Source organism: Octopus bimaculoides, chromosome 14 (genome assembly GCF_046866305.1).
Source record: "Octopus bimaculoides isolate indiv1 chromosome 14, ASM4686630v1, whole genome shotgun sequence".
NCBI lineage: Eukaryota > Metazoa > Mollusca > Cephalopoda > Octopoda > Octopodidae > Octopus > Octopus bimaculoides.
In genome coordinates this window covers 58,962,954-58,983,281 of record NC_142941.1, presented here as the reverse complement: position 1 = coordinate 58,983,281, position 20,328 = coordinate 58,962,954, and the positions used below count along the sequence as shown (strand labels likewise).

General features: G+C 37.8%; 1 protein-coding gene across 2 annotated transcripts in view; it reads right to left on the bottom strand.

The window, feature by feature from the left end:
* Nucleotides 1-20,328, bottom strand: part of LOC106883556 (allantoicase) — a 53,544-nt gene that overhangs the window by 33,024 nt on the left and 192 nt on the right. The window contains exon 1 of one of the 2 annotated variants that reach the window (XM_014934604.3): nt 20,041-20,328. This exon is cut by the window's right edge and continues 192 nt beyond it. The gene's annotated coding sequence lies outside the window, so the exon portion shown is untranslated. Of the gene's footprint in view, nt 1-358; nt 1,504-20,040 lie in introns of those variants that run through there. The other variant, XM_014934603.3, reaches the window with a different exon arrangement.

Here is a 20,328-nt window from a genome sequence, read left to right as displayed (position 1 = left end):
GTTCACATTATGAGTAAAATGATTTAATATATAATTTAATTTAATATATAATTTAATTTAATATATATGTATGTAATCTCATAATATATCGACTAAATATTGTTTTAAAAAACAATAAATCGCAATTGATACATATTTCCCTTTTATTAATCTGTATTTTAAAGATAACCTTTTTTTTTTTTTACTTTCGACGGCAAATATTTTATAGCATTAACAAAAAACTGGTTAAAAAAAATAAGCAGCAGCTTTCAGTATCTGTTGGTTTTAAATGTTTAAAAAAATACAGGAGAATGTTAAAATCTTGGATAGCTGAGTATAGTTTCAAAATGATAAAAATAGAAAGAAACACGTGAAATACCTATATACGGAATCCATTTCGTCTCCCATAGAAAATGAAACTAAAACGGTGCATCGATATTGCAGCATATTAAGTCGCCAATAACTTTTCTTCCGACAGAATACATTTACTCATCCTACTATAACGAGTCGAGATAAATAATTTCTCGAATTTTAAGATATTTTAAGTCATATTTTTGTATCTCTACTTAGACGGATGCATTATTTTTTTCTCTTTTAATTATAACGTAATTGTCTCCAAATATTAACAGAAAGCAGGTTTTAGTTACGTCCCTTTAAGTTTTGTATACGAATCCCTCAGATTTCAATTTCACTTTTTTTTTTTTTTTTTACTTCTTGGGTCTATAAAATAACTATCGACATTTGTGACCATCTACATTGTTAAAAATCCTCAGAAATTAAACAAATACCGATTGACCTGCAATATATGTTTCGTTTTTTTTTATATTCTGGGTTCAAAACCCGCCGAGGTGAAGAATACCTTTCATACCCTCGCAATGCCCTCATACACACAGTAAATTTCAGGCCTAGTGTCTTAAGTTAGAAACAATCATTCAGTATTACTAGTATACCCGCGTCGTTAAAAATGACAACTTTATTAGTTATAGAGTATACCCGTTCAAAACGACTGGTGAATTTCTTATCGAAAATCTTCACACTTTATTTAATACTAAAATAGTACACTTCAATTTTATCTAAAACGCTATGAATGTGATAATGCATGCCGCCGCCGAAAACGATGGGCTTCAACGGTAGATAAGTACAAAAGAGAGTTGTGCCGTCAAAAATGACAATTTTTCTTTTACATTTAACATATTCAGCGAAACTGAATCTTGAAGAGCGCAGTAATTTAAGCCTAAACTCACTAATTTTCATCCAAACATCGATGCCTCAACTAGTATTTATCAAACATATTTGACATTAAATAATCCGATTATTTAATGTGAAATATGTTTGGCACTGGATGGGCGCCTCACAATTGACAGCCAGGTCGCCCTGGCGTGGAAACAGCAGAGTCGGTTAATCACAATTGTGAAGGCAATCTTCATAGGTTAGCCAACGTCGGGTGGCGCCTTCGGTATTCCAGCTACACGGAGCTGGTCAAGTTGCGTGCGGCTCGGTCGGCAGCAGAGACGAAATGAATGGGTGGCGGTCAAGCCTAGCGGCTGCTGATGGCGCCGCCTGCGCATAAGGGGCTTCCCGCAGGCCTTCCGGAAAGCTCTAATCCCTACGCATGTGTGAATGAAAATCTCAAAATAGTGACTGGAACCAGGTGTCACTACAAAACTTTTAGACACCTCATAGTAAATGGTACTGAAACAGAGGCGACGAAAGGACTTTGATAAACCTCGCTAATTGATTAACTGACTGAACGATTAATCAAACAATTAGTTAATTGGTAAGCCAATTGACTAATAATAACAAAGGAAGCGAAATAGAACCAGTGCGCGTGTTTTTTATGGGCATAATGATCCTCCCGAGAGGATCTATTTCAATGCACAAGTTCACATCTAGACTCTTTAATGTGTGTATGCGTATGTGTGTGTGTGTGTGTGTGTGTGTGGTAGAAAAAAGATATTAGCGGATGCTGCAATTATCTTATCGATTAACTGGTAAACTTAATTTCACCGAAACTAATAATGTTTAATATCCGATATGTTTTTAGACCAACACTGAATTAAATAAATAACTAAATAAATAAATAGATTTTCGTGTCAGCTATATAAATCGGAAAATGTCAAGCAATACATAACATGGCGCTCCCTTATAATAGGTTAAGATAAGTCGCTAGCGCCAAACTATTTCCTGTTTAACGGTTGAAAAAATTTCAACACAGTATCATTTAACGGAATTTGTTAGCTATGATTGTTGCTGAATGCCACAACGATGACAAATGCTTGAGAACTCCTTCCAAACAAGCCTTTATGTAGTCGCTTGATATTCTAAAAATAGCAGCAAAATCTCCCTCAAATCAAACACTGTCTTTGTAAAAGACGTTAGATAATACCGCTGAGTCTCCAGTACATAAGGAAACGACAGGATGATCACGGCCGGAATGCATTTGATAATAGATCTACTTGATAAGAACAGACCTGTCGAACGCTCCTCAACGCGGTGGCTCGACTTCTAGAAATAGCAGCGAAATATTCCTTAAATCACACCCCGCTGCCTGAGATAAGGAAAAGGGCATATTGGACAATATAGTCTTAAGTATGCCTAAAAATAAGGGATGGTCACGACTGGAAAGCTTTTGATCGTAGGTTTGCTTCATCAAACCTTACATGCTTCTAAACACATTGTGTGTGTGTGTGTGTGTCCCTTCTTTTGCGGGAGATTTATCTGGTATTCCTAACAAGGAGTGCATCCACGAAAAGGCATTGTGAAAGCGGCAGAAATAGATACGCCGGAATACGTTTATGAAACTTCTAGTTTCGACCTTCAACTTCTTGAATTCAAAGGTTACTGGAGTCGCCTTTGTGCCTTTCACACTTCCAGTATTGATAACGTACGTGGTACAAGTTATATAGGGTGAAAGAGAGTCGATTCAAAAGACTGCAAACAGATCTTTCTCATGCATTCACGGTCTTGTGTTTAACGTTAGAACTCAATATTGCAATACTTGAATAATTTGTAGTTTAGAATCTTTGATTAAACGTTCGTGCTTCAATCATGAAACATATTGGAATCACTGAAAGACATCACTATACTTTCGCACACTCCTACATCTCCACATCCGCTACACTACTATTCTACAATATACAGCACGCCTCACTGCACTGCATCCCTACATCATGCCGTAGTTCACAAATCTACCAACGACGAATGAATGTAAGGGTCTGTATGCAATCGTCCTACCTTCTAGAAACAGCAGTCACATCTCGGCACAAATCATATCATGTCGTCTTTAACAAAATGTAAAAAAAAAAGGATGTATTGGATAATTCAGTTGTAAACAGTCTTAGATTAACAAACTGGAAATATTTTGATCACAGTTTTCCTCCAATAAGGTTTGACCTGGTGCTAAACAGCACAGCATCTGTGTAATTGTTCGATCTGCTTGAGAAAGCAACCAAATTACCCTCAGATATCACTCTACAGTACTTAGCTATATGATGCAATTTAGCTGGGTGCTGGTAGAGCACAATGATGGTACATGATAGCAAAATAATCGCACTATGTACAACCAAGCATGGTTTACCCGGCAGTTCTATATGGGCCAGCTAAAATTAACGTGGTCTTTTCAGGATTATTAGAAGCCAAGTTTTTAAGTTCATCTAAAGAGGTGTGTATCTTTGGTGACTATAATAAAATATATAAGTTTTGTTATTTATAGATACTGCAGAGTATTGTAATATATGCAGTTTTTTTCAGAAGCAGGGCTGATAATTCGAACGTGAAGTGTGTAGGAGGGATCAGGCGTCGAGTTGGCAGAATCGTTAGCATGCCAGGCAAAATGCTTGGCATTTCGTCTCTCTTTACGTTCTGAGTTCAAATGCCGCTGAGGTCGACTTTACTTTTTTTCCTTTCGGGGAGCACTAGGGGTCGATATAATCGACTTGCGCCTCGACTCCGAAATTGCTGGCCTTGTGCCAAAATTTGAAACCAATATTTAGCAGAAGCAACAGAGTGACTCAAGGGCCAAGAGTTTCGAGCGTTAGTACTTATCAAACTAGCAGCTACAGATTGAGGAGTTGTGAATTTTGTGTTAGTAAACGATATAATCTTTAACACGAATCAATGTTTCCCCACAGTGTTCTCGTTTGTCTTTGAATACACTTAAGCGACAGCTGTTCGTCACACGAATAAACGAAGTAGCGGTCAGTTAATAAAAAAAATAAAATAGACTTAATATATTTTTCATCTCAGATTCTCAGAAGAAGCTGAACTCACTCAGTCTTCCTCATGACTCAAAACCCATTGATTATTTACTATCGTTTTTCCCAATTCACGTGTTCAATAAAATAATGGTGTTGGCGAATTGTCTCGCAGAATGTACACAAATGAGAAAGGAGGGCTAATGATAGTCAGTGAACAGCGGTCATGCTGCCCTTATCTCTCCATGAAGGGTTTTAAGTCGAACAAATCGATTCTAGTGCTTTTATTTTTTAATCTGGTACTTGTTTTATCGGTTCCTTTTTTCAAAGCGCTAAGTTGCGGGGGGGGGGGGGGCGTAAACAAAGCAACACCATTGTCAGTCAGTGTGTGCGAGGGGCGAACAAACACACACACACGACGGCTTCTTTCAGTTTCCGTTTACCAAATTCACTCATAAGGCATTGATCAGCCTAGGTTATTGTAGAAGACACTTGCCGAATGTACACTGCAGTGGAACTGATCCTGAAACCACGTTGTTGCAAAGTGCCACACAGCTATGCTTACGCCGAAATCACCCAGCCATGCCCTAATGAAAAAATATTTTGAACCATTTTTACCATAAATATTATAATGATCATATAATATAATATAATATAATATAATATATAGTCTAGTAATTCATTTTATATGGTGATACGTAAAGAGAATTTAAGGAACCTGTATTTCAAATTTTCTCTGGACGTCACTGTAATCAGGATGGTCTTTGAATTTTTTTTTTTTACTTATCGCAACATAATCCGTTATGTATCTAGTTAAAATAAATATAATCTGGTTTACCATAAATCTAATACGGTTCCGTTGTATATGAACCACTACTTTAATATGTCAATCAATAAATAAACAAATAAAAAGTTATTCTCTGAAATCAGTTTTTTACTGTATTAATTAACTGTAACAAGTAGGAAATATATTCTAATTCGAGATATACTGTGTGTAGCAGAAATACCTCCCAAGGGTGCAGAGACGTGATTGTGGTAAAAAAAAAAGTTTACTTGCTAACCATATGACTCTAGGTTCAGTTCCACTGCGTGGCACTTTGGGCAAGTGCCTTCTGCTATAACCTCGGGCCGACTAAAGCTTTGTGAGTAGATTTGGTAGACAGAAACTGAAAGAAGCCTGTCGTATATATATATATATATATATATATATATATATATATATATATATATATATATATATATATATATATATATATAAGTGTGTGTGTGTGTGTGTGACCACCGCTCGACGTCCCAGCAATATAACGGTTCGACAAAAGTAACAGGCTTTAAAAAAGATAAGCAGTGGGATCGATTCGTTCGATCAAAAAATCTCACAATAATTATTACTAATTATAAAATACTGAAAACAAGCCGACGTGTCACTGTCTGTTAGCATAAACTTACGAAAAATCGTTTACATTACATTAGCAGTTATACGGAGAGGTCACATTATCTCATTATAACTCCTTTCCTTGCATATAACGCATACACGATAATGTCTTCCATTATTTAATGACAGTGTTATCTTTAAGAAATATATTTTTTAATTATCTAAATGAAAATTATCCTAGAAAGGTGAAAGGAATATTAAACTTTCACCCGCCTATCAGCTTTTCGCAATGAGTAAATGACAATAAGATTATAGCGGTGGTGCAGTTCTGGTGGCCGATAACGGTAACACAAAACATCGTATTTAATGGCAATTCTCTTGACCAAAATATAAACACCTATATAGTTGATCTGAAAGAAGATAAAAATTAAACGCGGTTCTTATATAACATAGTTTATATGTGATAAATTTATGGTTTCCTACTTTATTCCAGCATACTACCACGACATCGTATTTACATACACAAAAGCCATAATTCTTTTCCTTGCAAAAACCTCTTTAAATTATCTTTCAATAAATCTATGTTGAAACATTAAATCTGTCTTTCCCCTACAAAATATATATGTAAAATGGGGGCGCAGCTTATGCGAGAGTGCATCTTATACGCTGGCAAATCGGCATTTATTGATAATACACAAATGTAAAAACTGTTTTATTTAATTATATTTTAAGGTTATAATGGAGTCAAATCCTTCCGTGGTCAATTATGTTTTTCATCCTTTCGGAGTCGATAAAATAAAGAATCAGTCAAGTAGATTCTTGACTGATATCGACGATATGGACTAACTCTTTACTACAAAATTACAGCATTGTGCCAAAGTTTGAAACTATTTTAAAAAAAGGTATTGGTTTAGTTAGCAGAATTGCTAGAGCGTCGAACAAAATGCTTTGCAGTATTTCTTCCGTTTTTGGGAGAGGGTTTACAGTCTGGTTTCAGTTACCGCCAAGGTCAACTTTGCCTTTCATCCTTGAGGGATCGATGAAATGAAGAACCAGTCAAGTACTGGATAAATGTAATCGACTAATCCCTCACCTAAAAATAAATGTTCCAGCATGACTGCAGCCGCATTGCTAAAACGAGTAAAAAGAAAAAAAATTGTTCGCGTTGTTCCAAAATTAGAAACAATTTCAAAGTGACAAATATTTCTCTTCTAAAAATCTGTATTCATTTCATCATCTAATATAATAATGAGCGTAGTGTTTTTATATATTTGTCCAAAATCACGCAGTAAGAGTAAATGGTGAAGGGAGAGGAAAGAAAATAGTAATTCAGTGAAGGAGAAGTAGTGAGAGAAAGTAATAGCAACTAGAGAGAGGAAATGGTAAAGAGAACGTCGTGTATCTTCTACTGTAATAATCTACTATAATACTCTTGTGTATTTCTCCGACACAACATCTGAATGAGAAAGGAAGGGGTGGTCCACCGATAGAAGTGGGAGAGTGAAAAGTCAACGGCGAAACAAAAATTCAAAAAAGCGCTTCAACTGTGTGTGAGTATATGTGTGTGCGTGTAAAATATATTTATATATTTGAGTGTATATGTGTTTGTGTATGTTTATTTAGAAAGATACATAGAAAACAGAATTAAAGACACGCGCTTCTACACATACATACATATACACGGTTTTCTATACTTTGTCACAGCCTGCTTCCGCCCTTTTTAAGTGTATCTATATATATATATATATATATATATATATATATAAAGACACACTTAAAAAGAAAGGAAGCGGGCTGTGACAGAAAACCGCGTTCGCTACATACAGACTGTGCTACTCATACATGTAAATGTACACACACACACAGAAAGTTGAAGCACTGATTTTCTTCACCTTTTCGTACCCCCCCCCCCTTTTTTTTTACATATATAAATTCTACTATTAGCCGTCATTTTTGACGGCACGTGGTCAGCTAGTTTTATATAAATAGTAAAAAAATTCCCGAAAGCTAAATCATAATTATTGTCTATGCCATATTTCCTGATATTCAAGTCCAGAGTTACCCGTCATATGACGGGTTTACCAACGAACCGGTACTCCGTTGGCCACGACGATGAGTGTTCCGGTTGATCCTATCAACGGAACAGCCTGCTCGTGAAACTTGCACCCAGGTGGCTGAGTACTCCACTGATACGCGTACCTTTAACGTATTTCTCAGGGAGATAGATTCAGCGCGACGCAGAATCTGACAAGGCTGGCCCTTTGAATTACAGGTACAACTCATTTTTGCCAGCTGAGCGGACTTGAGAAACGTGAAATAAAACAAGGACACAACACACCGTCGGAAATCGAACTCGTGACCTTACGATCGCGAGCCAAATACGCTAACCACTAAGCCACGCACCTTTCCCTATAGTTTGTTCACTCTGGGAAGCATTAAAAGAGGTTTTGCTGTTCGTGTTATGAGACTGCAATACACGAATCACGATTTAGCAATAAGCTAAAGACTGACCTCATATTTTATATTTTGCATGACGCAGGCTGATCTCTTTGAGCATTTTATTTTAAACAGAGCCTTTTAAGCCGTCAAATACGATACACTAATGCAATTAGTTCAAAGGACACGATGTCTCGATAAAAATACGGTATGATCCTGGCTGGAACACGTTTGATCACAGGTCTGTTGAATCAGGGCTGATTTAGGTCTGAATAACAACCTCTACATTGTATTAAAACAAGGATTGTCAACTGGGGGTATCTATACCGCTTGCTGTTATGGGAGCCAAAAGTCCGAAGGCGTCAAAGGTTGGGAGAATGGGTCACGATGTTTCAATACGTTTTTCTATAAATAGATATGACGACATTCTCATGATTTGTTTTCTTTTCTACATCTCCATGTGGCTTGTATGGTAAGAGGTTTGTTTCCCATAACATGATTTCAGTTTCAGTTCCATTTTATGGCACTAAAGCCTCGGGCCTGCTAAAAAAAAAACCTGTGAGTGGATTTGGTAGACGGAAACTGAAAGAAGCTCGTCGTATGTGTGTGTGGATATATATACGAGCGTCATACTAATACATCCTTTTGTTATTTACACCACCTGTCCTCGTCTGTTGTTGTTTTTTCGTACATTCTCCCATATATATAATATATATATATATATATATATATATATATATATATATATATATATATATATATAGTTCAAAAAAACAATAACAAAAAAACAAAAAAACAACAAAGTGAGGACGTGATATGGATAGTATTATTGGACGCTCAGGAAAGGAAAGAGAGAGTGTATGACGTTTCGGGCGTAGCCCTTCGTCGGAAAGATGGAAAGTTCGGAGAATGGAAGAACGGAGAAAGAGGAAAATGGTACCGATGCCCACGAGGTTACATGATGAAAAGACCGGAAGAGGAGGTGGTGGGGGAAAAGTTCTTTCTAAGATAGGAGAGTGAAAAAGGGAGATGAATCTGTGCGTTTGCGAAAGTCTGCGAGTGTGTGTGTGATAACAGAACGTGTGTGTACGTATGTATATGTGTGTGTGTGTGTGTGTGTGCATGGTTTGGTGGTTTATCTGTTAGTGTGTTTGTGTGTGTGTGTGTGTGTGTGTGTATGACGTAGTGGAAGAAATTAGTAGCAGGACTGGTTAGTGGACGCTGTAGACAGTGTAGGTAGAAGGTCAACAGGTGGTTATTTGGGTGTGTGTGTGTTCGTGTTTGTGTGGGGTTGTCGGTGTTAGGTATGTGTACGTGTGTGTGTGTATTTTGTATGTGCGCGTGTGTGTATGTGTATGTTTTAGGGTGCATAAAATATTTGAGGACAGATTTATGTTTATAAAAAACATATATAATAACAATAATTTTATCAAAAAATACTATGAGGATAAAAATAAACCTTCTTTTCTATAAAGTTATTCAATAAAGCCACCTTCAACTTCAACAACCGCTTCTATATGAGATCTAAATCATCTTCATGCTCGAACCAAGTGGTCTTGGTTCATTTTGGACATTACTCTGACTATGGCAGCTTTCAAAGAATCTTTGGTGTTATGAGCGTGTTCATTGATCTCTCTCTCTCTCAAAATAGTCCAATGGATTGAGATCTGGGGAATTAGAAGGCCAAATGTTAGGAGTTATGTAATCATGAAAATTTTCACCCATCCATTCCTGTGTTGCTAGAGCCATGTGTGATAGTGCAGAGTCTTCCTGAAACACATATGGCCTTCAATTGCATACACTGTCTATCCAGAGCTTAATTATTTCCAGGACCTCAATGTAGGCAGTAGAGTTAACTCTAAGGCCTTGTGGAAAGAAGAAAGGAGGTATCACATGTCCTTCATTGCTGACAACCCCTAAAACCATGACAGGTTCAGGAAATTTTGTATGGATAACACTTGGAACTTCAGAAAGGTCTGCACATAACCATCTGTTATTTCTTCTGTTAACTTTTTGATCTTCGTCGAAGTTGTTCTCGTTTGAGAAAAATCAAATCAAATCTTCTGCTGCTGTATTTTTCAGTTTGTTTAAGAGCCTTTTAGATCTGATGTAGTGATTTTCTTTTGCATTTTCTGACAAATTGACCTTTCCTCATCATATATGATTGGTTTGTTTACATTTCTGTAACATAGCGTTCCGAATCAAGAAACTGGCAGAATAAATACCAGACTTAAAAAAATAAATGCTGGGGCCGATTTGTTCGACTATTTCTTTCAAAGCGGTGCCCCAGCATGGCCAAAATTGAATGAGCGAAACGAACAAAAGACATGTAAAATAAAACTAAACTATTCACTTCTCTTCAAATGATGTTGGCATCTTGTTATCATCATCTGTTAGTCTGCTACAGATGATGATGATGATGATGATGATGATGGTGATGATGATGATAACACACCAGTGAAGTGGGTATAGGGATATTTTGGGGTAATGGTTTTGTGGGTCAATAATAATAATAATAATAATAATAACGATAATAATAATAATAATAATAATAATAGTAATAATGATTTCTTTTATTTGCCACCAGGGCGAAAGATAAGGGACACGATACAAAGACAGGGGTTAAGAATCCCTGCTGTAGACGTTTCATCTGCCTTTTGTTTCCATTGTACTGATTTACCAGAACAGCAGCAAAAGCCGAAGTAATTGGAACGCTGCGGCTGAACAGGTAGGTACACCGATGCAGGTGATAGCAAAGGCACACACAGCAATGGCGTCAACAGCAGCAGCAGCTGTAGTGGCGGCGGCGACGGTGGTGGTGGTGGTGGTGGTGGTCGTGGCGATGATGGTGGAGATGGTGGCAGCAGTAGGATTAGTAGTAGAAACAGCGTAACGGTAGTTGTAGCAGCAGTTGCAGTAGTAGTAGTGATGGTAATAGCAGCAGCAGCAGTAGTAGTAATAGCAACAACAACACTAGTAGTAGTAGTAGTAGTAGTAGTAACTGTAACAGTACAGAAGTAACATTGGCAGTAGCAGTAATAGCAGTACTTGCACAGCAGCAGTAACACCCAAGATCATCGGCAGCAGCAGTAGTAGTATTCGCAACAGCAGCGGCAGCAGTTATAGCAGCTCTCAACAACTGCATCAGCAGCAATAGTAGTAGTAGTAGTAGTAGTAGTAGTAGTAGTAGTAGTAGTAGTAGTTGCAACAGTAAAGAAGCAGCATCAGCAGTAGTTGTAATAGCAGTACTGGCACAGCAGCAGCAGCAGTAGTAGTAGTAGTAGTAGTAATAGCAGTACTGGCACAACAGTAGTAGTAGTAATAGTAGTAGTAGTAAGTAGCAGCAGCAGTACTGGCACAACAGTAGTAAGAGTAGTAGTAGCAGCAGCTAGCAGCTCTTCACAACTGCATCAGCAGCAGTAGTAGTAGTAGTAGTAGTAGTATGGAGTAATGACAGCAGCAGCAGCGGTAGCAATCTCAACAGCAGCAGCTCTCAGCAACAGCAGCAGCAGTTATTACCAAACCTTGCCACCAGTCTCACATCTCATCCACACCGAGATGGTGTGATACAGATTCTCTTGGTTTGATCCATTTACTGACGCGTTGGAGAGGATATCTTTGGAGAACGTCCTCGTTGCTTGGCCGTAGGTCAGGTTTGATCCTGTGGACGTATATTCAAAGACATTCCACCACCCCCTATTTTTTGTTTGCTTGTTCGGGCATGGTATATCTAGGATTGCATTATTCCTTGACCACGAGTCCGCTGCCCTAACCACTGGGCCATTGCGCCTCCTGGTGATACTAAATACACTACTCAACAAAATAATAATAATAATAATAATAAATAAATAAATAAATGATTGTCACGGCCGGCACCCTTTCTCCTAATATATTTGCTCAAGCAGGACTGACTTGAGGACAGTTAAATATCAACGAGACAGATCCTTAAACATTAGAGAGAGGAAGTTGAATCACAAGACTATTGTGTAGATTGGTAGATAAACTGGTTTAGAAAGAGGACAGATGAATAATAAGATCGCACCAACAACCACACACTTGAGATTTTCTGGAACTGGAAAGTTCTGTTTCCGCTGTGCTTTATTTTATTTTATTCTATTTCATTTTCAACAGAAAAAAACTTTCTGATTCACTATTGAAAAGGTTGCAAGAAGCAACGGAAATTTTTGGAAAATAAAAATAAGAAATAAGTGGAAATTTTATCGGTGAGTGTGTTAAATTGTAAGGCACAAAAAGAAAATGGCTCTCTCTCCAGACGCAACAGTGTAGGCTTTGAGTTCAAACCTAAACTTAAGCAAGATGTCCACCAAACACAGTATCGCTGCTATAAATTTATGTATTGTGTATATAGTGAGTGCATAATGACAGTGTCACCAATTGTAGTCACCATAGAAACCTATTTATACAGTGTCATTGCTTTCTTTTATACAGTGTCACTGTTTATAGTATTACTGTCACAAACTAGATATATATATAGACAATTTCAGACTATATAGTAACACTGTACTATAACCAATTATACAGTGCCACTGCTGTCGTTTATATAGTGCCATTCTACCATTTATAGTATAGTCACTGTTTATAAAGTGCTACGTTTACCATTTATATAGAGTCACTATCATTACTTTAATGTTACTACCATCAGTTATATATGGTGTCTGTAACCAGCTTCTTTTGTGTAAATGGTGGCATAGCGTAGATTGCCAGCGCCGAGGAAAAGGCATACATTGCGCTTCCTAACCGTTAATACAACTATTTTTTTCTTTTCGAAATTGGTCGCCTAGGGCAACAGTCCCTGTGACTCCACTTGCACCACGTCACCAACTGTAATCGCAATCAATTATATAGTGTCAATTGCCACCATTTATATAGCGACGGTCACCAATTATAGTGTCATTGATACCTGTACGGTGTTCAATGCCACCAACAGTCATATAGTGTCACCTACTACCAATTATATAGAGACAGTTTCTAATTATTTAGTGCTGCTGTCACCATAACGTCTTGTCATCAATTATACAGTGATGATGTATGATTAATGACTGTACCGTGGTACAGTCACTAATTATACAGCAGCGACACTAATTCAAGTACAGAGTTATGCAATCACGAATTAAGTCAGCCACTATTTTTATAGCCCTCATTGCTACTAGCAAGAAAGAATCTCGCTATCAACGAATTATATAGTAACGATATCGGTAATTATAATGTCAGCTACCACTTATATAGCCCTCGTTGCCAACAGTTATAGATAAAGAACTTTTCTGTTAACTAATTATATAGTGACTATCACTAATTATTCAACGAGTTTCCAATTAAGCAGTGATACTGTTACAATTATACAGTAAAAACGTCGCTAATTATGAAGTGTCACAGATGGACCGCGCTCTCCCTCCCGCTCACTCTTTCTTCCAGCGCATTGAGCACATAAGCGAAACACGAAGCATCAGTTACAATACCATGTTTAAAATAAGAATTATCATTATCATTATTTTTAACATTAGCACAAGATTACAACCCTGTAGTATGCCACACGTACAAACTTTGCCGCACCAGTGACGGAGCCTCGAACTGAAAAGGATCTTGACCTTTTCAAGGTCCTAGACCTACAAGCGATTCCCCAATGTGTCCCCACACCATCTTCGCAAGACTGACAGGATTATTTTCTTTACCTAGTCCTCTAAGGTGCCAATAATTTGGATTTTCAATATGGATAACCAGAAACAAAACAGGTGGAAAAAATCCCATAAAGTTTTTGTTCTACTGGAAACACAAAGCCTCAAATTTGGGGGAAGGGATTAAGTCGATTACATCGACCCTAGTGTGTAACTGGTACTTATTTTAATGACCCTGAAAGGATGAAAGGCTAAGTCGATCTCAGCGTGCTAACGATTCTGCCAGCTCGCCGCCTTAATAATAATGATGATAAAGATGATGATAAAGATGATAATAATGATGATGATAATAATAATGGTGATGATAATGATGAGGATAATGATGATGATGATGATAATGATGATGATAATGATGGTAATAATGATGATAATGATGATGATGATGATAATGATGATGATGATGATGATGATAATGATGATGATGATGATAATGATGATGATAATGATAATGATGATGATGATGATGATAATGATGATGATAATGATGATAATGATGATGATGATGATGATGATGATAATGATGATGATGATGATAATGATGATGATAATGATGATGATGAGGATAATGATGATGATAATGATGATGATGATGATAATGATGATGATAATGATGATGATAATGAGGATAATGATGATGATAATGATGATGATAATGAGGATAATGATGATGATAATGATGATAATGAGGATAATGATGATGATAATGATGATGATAATGAGGATAATGATGATGATAATGATGGTAATAATGAGGATAATGATGATGATAATGATGGTAATAATGATGATAAAGATGATGATAATGATGATGATAATGATGATGATAATGATGGACTCTACCATCGAAGACGGCGTATGAGCGTTCAGTTTTTGCCGAACGACCTGCACAAATGATTTGTTTATAGTGATCAAATGTACGTGGCTCACTCCTGCCATCAAATCGAGGTTGTCTGAACAGGTGCACGGTGTACCACGCGCCAGGTGTGGAAGTAATCACAGAGCAACGTGAGATGAATAACAATCATAATCCTTTCTACTATAGGCACAAGGTCTGAAATTTGGGGGAGGAGATTAGTCGATTACATCGACCCCCAATACTCAACTGGTACTTATTTTATCGACCCCGGAAGGATGAAAGGCAAAGTCAACTTCGGTGGAATTTGAACTCGGAACGTTAAAAACGGACGAAATGCTGTTAAGCATTTTGCCCTCCGTGCTAACCATTCTGCCAGCTCGCCGCTTAAAATAGTAATAATCCTTTCTACAGTTGGTACAAGGCCTGAAATTTGGGAAGGGGGTCAGTCGATCACATCGACTGACCCCCAGCACTTGACTGGTACTTAATTTATCGACCCTGAAAGGTTGAAAGTCAAAGTCGACCTGAGTGAAATTTGAACTCAGAACGTAAAGACGGACGAAATACCACTAAGCATTTTCCTCGGCGTGCTAACGATTCTGTCAGCTCGCTGCTTTAGATAATAATAATAATAATAATAATAATTCAGAGTCCTGGGTGCCATTACTCCAGCCTTGGCTTCCATATTCCCATGACCTGTGGTTACCCCATGGTTAAGAATACCCTGCTTAAGGTTGTTCCTTGATCTGCTAGAAATGGCAGCCAAATCTCTTCGAAACCACTCTACTGCAAATCCCCAAACACACGCAAATAAAGAAAAAGGGATGCAGGCATCAGATAGTATTGTTTAGTATGCCTTTGATATGTAGAATGGTCTTTTACACGGGTGAGGGCTAGATGAGCATAAAAGATTCAACAACGCACCAACAACTTCACAGTCCTAGAAGGATGAGACTTGGACTCACAATACAGAGAGTTAGAGAGAGAGAGAGAGAGAGAGAGAGAGAGAGAGAGAGAGAGAGAGAGAGAATAGAGATAGAGAGAGAGAGAGAGAAAGTAAATTCTGCAAAACATTTAATTTTGCTCTGCCCCACTTTTTTTTTTCTGCAGTTATCCCACGAATATAACAATAGGCATCAGCAGCTGTAGCAGCAGCAGCAGCAGTTGTAACCGTGATGGTGTTTTCTAAGGCACAAGGTGAAAGGGTCAGCAGCATAGTCGATTGTATCGACCTCCAATACTCTAGTGGTAATTATTTTATTGATCCAGAAGAGATTATAAGCAAAGTCGAGCTATCGCTATAAACGCGATTTCTTAATTATTAGGATTAAGGTCTTCTTCTACTCTGTGGTGCGCAGCATCACTGCCGCCACAGCCACTGCAACTACCATCACCATCGCCATGACCTTCTGGTGCCTCAAATTTGACTTGCCGTCAATCAAATATATCTCCATATATGATTTAGTATTTATTTAATCGGTCCCAGAGAGATAAAGGCCAAATAATAATTTAGATAAAACTTCATCCCAGATATAACTCAAAAACTACAGGTACCTGCAAATCCTGCAATTTATCCCGAGGAGGTTTTCAAATATTATTTTCTAATTTAGGCACAAGGCTAGCGTTTTTGAGGGATTTAATCAACTCCAATTATTAACTGGTGTTTATTTTATCAACCCAGAAAGGATGAAAGTGAAAGCTGACCTCCGCACGATTTGAAATCAGAACGTAAAAGAGCCAGAAGAAATACTGCAAGACATTTTGTCCGAAATTCCATCGATTCTGCCAGCTCACCACCCTCAGGTTCTGAAATATTCCTTTCTACTATAGGCACAAGGCCTGAAATTCTGGTGGATGAGTTTAGTCGATTACATCGGTCCCAGTGCTCAACTGGTACTTACTTCATCGACCCCGAAAGGATGAAAGGCAAAGTCGGCCTTGGCGGAATTTGAACTCAGAAAGTAAAGAACGAAATGTCGCTAAGCATTATGCCCGGCGTGCTAATGATTCTGCCAGCTCGCCGCCTTCAGGTTCTTAAATATTGATTTCCCATTTTAGTACAAGGCCAGCAATTTCGTGGGGTGGCGGTAAGCCGGTTACATCGACCCCAGTGCTCAACTGGTACTTCTTTTATCGACTCCGAAAGGTCGAAAGGCTAAATCGATCTCGGCGGAATTTGAACGCAGAACACAACGACGAACGAAATAAAGCTAAACATTTTGTCCAGTGTGCTAAAGATTCTGCTAGCTCACCGCCTTCAGCTTCATAAATATTAAAATCAATGAATGCTAGATAACAATTTTATTTGCTTTGGGAGGTGTCGTTCAAACCTGTCTAACGCAAACCACTGGCAATGGATTGCCTACTCTTCTAACTGCAACAAGAAACGATAACAACAATTGTTTTTTTTTAATTTGCCACAAGGACGACAGAAGAGGGGACATTTCAAGGACAAATTAAAAAAAATGTGGGGGGCTTATGCAGAACTGGGTATGAAGAAAGAAGCATGAGAAAGCATTATCATTAAAGATTTCTGATAAAAGCATGCAATGCTTAAAATGTCTGTTGATTTATTTTATCAAGCCTTGAGGGATAAAAGGCAAAGACGACCTTGAATGCGTAACTTAATACTGGGAGGTATTTTGTTTGATTAATGATTAACGATGTCTTTTTATGACTAAACACATATATTGTATGTTTCCAAGGAAAACTGGCAGTGAGATATTCGTACCTTTCCCAAAGACACTGAAAGTGAAATGGCTTCACAAAGGAGTTGGAACAACTTTTAAATGACAAGAAACCGAAACCTTTCCCACCACCAACAATATTTTCGCCGAAAACATCGTATTATTCTTTTATGCACGCGTTTGTGTAGGGGCGCCTTATGAAGTTGCTCGAGAGTTTCTGAAAATAGTAGTCAAGAACCACATCAGAGCAGATCCCACTGTCTTAAATGATACATTTGATAATAGTATAGCCTCTGGTCATTGTTGGAACGATTTTTGACCACAGATCTGCTCGATCAGAGCTGACTCGGAGCCAAACTATAATTTAGTATACAGGCTGATGACCAGCTTGCACACGACAAGAACAATTTTACATTCCGTGAACACACACACACACACACACGCACACGCACACACGACGGTGGTGTTTCAAATTATTGACAGCAAGCAATAGCGTGCGTGCAACTATCTACAATACTGGGCTGAAGTTAGCTGAGAAACTAAGAAATTACTCTGACTAATCTATTGATTTCAAGTCACTGTACTGCAATGTCTATAATGCCAATTGCGAATTGGTACAAGTGGTCCTGGCATATATTATACACTTTTATAAAGTCATTGACTGATTACCTAGGGCTACAGACGTAGAAGAGTTTTCTCAAAATAGTAATACTTAATGTCTCATAAAGTGTTGCAACATCGTATTATTCTTTTACTTGTTTCAGTCATTTGACTGCGGCCATGCTGGAGTACCGCTTCTAGTCGAGCAAATCGACCCCAGGACTTATTTTTCGTAAGCCTAGTACTTATTCTATCGATGTCTTTTGCCGAAGCGCTATGTTACGGGGACGTAAACACACCTGCATCGGTTGTTAAGCGATGTTGGGGGACAATCACACATACACACACACAATATATATATATATATATATATATATATATATATATGTGTGTGTGTATGTATATATACGACGGGCTACTTTCAGTTTCCGTCTACCAAATCCATTCACAAGGCTTTGGTCGGCACGAGGCTATAGTAGAAGACACTTGCCCAAGGTGTCACGCAGTGGGACTGAACCCGAAACCATGTGGTGGGTGTAAGCAAGCTACTTACCACACAGCCACTCCTACGCCTCCACACAGTCACTCATTTATTTGTTTTTTTTATTTTTTCAACCTTTACTGGTTTCAGTCATTGGATAGCAGCCAGTTTTTGGCGTATCCCTAACCACCAGGTGTGCGTATTCTTTACCTTCGCCGAGATACGCAAGTGTTTCTCTTTATTGTTAAGGGTTGTGTGTTGGCTAGTTGTTTATCATGGTTCTTTATTATAGTTTCCAGTCGGTTTTTATTGTTAGATAACACTTTCTTACATATGCTATCGAACGAAATATCTTTCATCTTTTCTGTAAGGATTGCTACAATAACTTTCATCATTCCTGAATCGATAAAATGAAATATCAGTCAAGTACTGAGGTAGGTTTAACACTTTCATAGTGCTTCATAAATGAATATGGGGTTATGTATAATACAAAGAAGAACTTGCGATATTTACGTGCAGCTACAATTCTGTGACTCCGCGTTTATATTCCTTCAAATTTTGCTAAGCTTTTCATCTATTCGGAGGTCGATAAAATAAGCACCAGCGATATCCGTGGGTTGATTTATTTGGCTATACAGTCTTTACTCACAAATTGCACAACGGTTAGAACAGAAATAACCATTCTATCTAATTTTGAAGATATCGACTCTAGAACTTTACTGGTACTTATGTTACTGGCCCTGAAAGGTTTAAATGCAGAGTCGACCTCGGCGAAAGAGACGGAGGAAAGGTTGCTAAGTGTTCGGCGCAGCAACGATTCTTGATTTTTTTTATTGGCCACTAGAGGCCAACATAGAGGGGACAACACAATTTGATTTTGGGGTCAGATACAAACAAATGGTATAGCATTAAGGTGATATTAAAAATTCAATACAAAATATAAATACGAATGATAAATACAACAAAAGATAAAACAGATGGAGTGATGGTTAAGCTCCTGAACCCACGAGCCCCAATCCATAACTGATACTGGTGGTAGACCTTAATTCCCGACACCAAATAATTCTTTCCACTATATGCACAAGACATGAAATTTTATGGGGTATGGCCAGTCGATTACGTCGACCCAGTGCTTAAACTGGTATCTATTTTATCACCCCTAAAAAGATGAAAAACTAAGTCGATCTCGGCAGCTGAATTTGAACTCAGAACGTAAAGAGATGAAGACATACCACTAAGCATTTGTCGGCAGAGGTAAAGAATTCGCACACCACCCGATTTCGGCGTAAACCCTAACCACCAAAAACGGGTGGTGTGCGTATTCTTTACCTTCGCCCATTCTGTCATACGTGTTCGCCGCCCTTAACCCACGAAAACATTTAAAGATTTTAATTTTTGACACAAGGCCAGCAAAGTCTTTGACGAGAGAGGGAGTCAATCACATAGACCCAATGCTTGACTGGTAGTTATTTTATCGATTTCGAAAGGATGAAAGATAGAGTCGACTTCGGCGACATTTGAATTCTGAACTCCCAAGAAATAAAAAAATTAAAAAAATTCAAAGACAATGATAATAGTTTTCTAGCGTATGCTCATACGAGTAGATCCCAGAATTTCACTGGAACTATTCAAAAAGAAAAAAAAAAAAAAAAAATCCACCTCATTGGAAGGCAGAAACAGTAAAACGCCATAAATAAATAAATAAATAAATAAATAAATAAAAGCAATGCGATAGTTACAAACCTTCTGAGTTCAAATCCTTTCAAGATCAACTAAATCCAACACCCGTCAGAGTTTTCATTCTTGTGCCAATGTTCAAATCCATTGTATTAGTTTTCTTTCCTTTTTTTCCCCAATATGTTTTCATTAATAATTGTGGATCGATATATTGGTGTATACCCAAGCTTTTGGTGCAATGCCTTTTTCCATAGATTGGAATTTTATGTACAGCCGATCATTTAAAAGCTGGTTTTAGTGTTTATTCATAGACACCAAGGATATACGGAATAAGACGCAACAGGAATTATAAGT